The sequence below is a fragment of the Bradysia coprophila genome, unplaced genomic scaffold (assembly GCF_014529535.1).
Source record: "Bradysia coprophila strain Holo2 unplaced genomic scaffold, BU_Bcop_v1 contig_297, whole genome shotgun sequence".
Lineage (NCBI taxonomy): Eukaryota > Metazoa > Arthropoda > Insecta > Diptera > Sciaridae > Bradysia > Bradysia coprophila.
The window spans coordinates 7953667-7956936 of NW_023503555.1; positions in this window are offsets into that span (position 1 = coordinate 7953667).

Consider the following 3270-nt stretch of genomic DNA (forward strand, 5'->3'; position numbering starts at 1 on the left):
TCCGGAACTTTTTTTGTCGACACTTTTCCTTGTTATGTTTACAAACGGAAAGTATTGTGAAAATAGTTATTTCGTGTGCTATAATCAAGTGTACAGTCGGGGAGCATAAATCACTTGATGCATTTCGTCAATTTATCAAATTCTTCAATTTTGGAGGTTTGTTTTATTGGGGAGAAATGCAAAGAAGACTTGAAAATTTGTCATAGAATGTTTTTTCCGAGGAACCAATTACTCCGGATAGTCATTGTACAGGGCACAGATACTATACAACTGCACTCAGTTTGACTCTGAGCTTCATACAAAGTCATGGAACAGCGTTTTTCGAATTAGTTTCCTCCATGATTTGTTCAACTATAAATTGCGAATACGTTGATCATCAAAAGAACAAATTGTTTTCTCTAAAATTATGTGATCATCACGTCGTGGTGACCCTAGACTAAACAGTAAACGAGACAAACAGCGGAATTTGCATTTTCATGCTAGTTGTAGGGATGTTTGTTTGTTATTTATTGCGTTTATATAAGTTGGATAGGTTAATGGGACACGCCACACATATAAATGCAATAAAACGATTTATTTGCCAGATTGAAATGACACTATAGCTATACTAGCTAAATATGTTCCCGTGTGTATTGGCTGAATATGTAGATTGAGCTGTATGATTGGATCATCCAATTTGGATGGGCTTGAAATGTGGCTAGCGAGAAGTGATTGGTAGGTGTGATTATTCGATTGAAATATAATTTACAATTGCTTTCGTGCTCCTCTCGGATTTAAAGTATACTTTGTCAATCCTTGAGAATATTAATTCGTCGCATGTCCCATTTGAGATAAATTTTATAAAAATTCTCAAATTAAAGAATTCTGTGATTTTGAAGAATTGAATTCTAAAAATTCTTATGCACATTAAGCAGAGCTAAATTTTAGGCCGACACCGGATGCAAATAGCATCCAACAAGCTGGTGCTATTCGACACCAGATACGAATAGCCACACAAGAATCTAAGGAACTTTAGTTGCTAATTGATATCTCGCCTACATGTAGGTAGACATAAAAAACACAATTTCATCGTATTTGTGTTCCCTCACACGAGTTTTTCAGTGTGTACAGCCTTGCTGCCACCAAACACATTGCAACTACCCAAATTATGAAGCTTGAGTTAGCTTTGGGACATTACCAATGCGATATAATCGCTAAAAAAATCCATGCGGGATGTCTGATACGTAATCGAAGCCGGATCAATTTGATGGGAAACTAGCATGTAACCACTGCCCATCTCAGTCGTTGCTGGTAATGATAGAGGATTTCGTGGTGATTAAAGACACCACTCCCTACGTCTTTATTCAGTATTCGGAGATTGAGAAGTCGAAAGCTGACTATGTCAAAATTTTGAAAAATTTTATTTATTGCAAGACTATGTAGTAACATCTGAGCATTACTATAAGAAGTGAGGTTTGGCGAATAATTAAACATAATTTTCAAAGTGTAATGTCAGTAATTGCTTGCCTCCAAGACCTCTGATAGATTTTTAACAAAAAAAAATCGCTTCAAATTTTGAATGTTTTTACAAAGCTGGGGCGGTGTGTTGGCGATGTTGTTAGATCACTTTTTTGTCTTCACACGCCCTGTCCACGTAAGCCGAGTTTGACTTCCAATTTTACTGCACATCTCACAATTGACAAAAATAAGCAGTTTCAAGTTTTGACATAGTGAGCTCTCGACGTCTTCACATGCGACCTTTGAAGACATGGAATACGATTTTTTAATCATCATGAAATCCTCTATCAGCAATGAAAATTTAATCGACAGTCGAATTTTGCTCTGTGGGCCCCTTGAGAATTCTAAAAATTCCCCAAGAAAATTTACTAAAATTAGCTTTCCCGTAGATTATTAGAATTTCTAGTCTAGCTTTTATTTCGAAATCAGTCACACTTCTGGCAAGAGAAACTCACTAAATTTAATTAAGCCGTAGAGGGAGAAGCTTCGCTTTGCAAATGACAAAACATTGACTGCGTATACAATTTGAATATTTCGTCTCTTACTTGCTATCCGTGTTATGGACTAGGAATATACTTTCTTTTGGCCATAAACACATAGGGAACAAGAACACTTATTCGAGAGTTAGAAACTTGATTTCACCACGCGTGGTTCAGCTTCGTTCCAATGTTACAATGCTACACATTTCAGGAAAAGTGTAACTGGAAGTTTTTGATAGAAATGGTTTTCGGTAATACCGAACCAGTTAGTACAGGTTTTCATTTAATATTTTCTTACATTCTCACGGCGCGCTTGAATGGACTTTAATTAAACATCTGGAGGCAGAGCCTATTTTCAGTTAATTAACTCTTAAAAATTCCGTTAAATTCTAATAACAAAACCAGACATTTTAGAATTTGTATGAATTTTTTTTTAAAGAAAAAAGGAATTTTTGAGAATTAAATTCCTAAAAATAGTCTCTGTGTTGAAGCAAGTTTGAGACTTTGGATAGGGTCCTGCGGATTTTTGCGGATTAGTATTACATTCTCTTTGATTTTATACTTAAGATATATATTCGTAGAGGTAGGTCCGGACTGCAATGAAAGTGTAAAACAGGTATGGTCTATTGTCCGCCCAGAGGACATAAAAATTTGATTTTCGTACCTAAACGCACTCATTTTTATATTATTTTGACATAAAATGTGAGTGCGTTTAAGACGAATTCACCGATCGACCATACCTGTTCTAGACTTTCATTGCCGGACTGGCCATACGGTGAATTCGGTGGATTCCCCATGGGCCTTTTGGATTTTTATATGAGAATTTTTAGATTGAGTTGCATGGAGCCCCCGATGGGCTTTTTCGAGCCAGTTCTGTACTGCGTAGAGGACGTCCGCAACTTAGTGTTGCCAAACGTGCCAAACGTATGCTTTTTTGGAAGTTAAATTTATGTCATTTATGCTCTCGCCCGTTATGGAGTTATCACTGATTTTAAGACAGTATGGCAGAGCTGAATTGTGAACGTGCTTTATAAATGTTAACAATTGAAGTTGATATAGTTTCATGATTTTGTTCAAAGATAAGATCGCAGGCAGGTACCAATTTTAGGGAGGTTAGGCTATACTTTCAGAGGCATATTTGAGAAATTACTTTTTTACTCAAAACAGATCAACAACTAACTTGATCAACATTAATTTGTTAGGTGGTTCTGCATTTCTGGGAAATTAGAAAGGGCTAAGGAGGAGATATACTCATAAGCAGATTTTACAAATAAAACACAGAAAAGCTTCATTT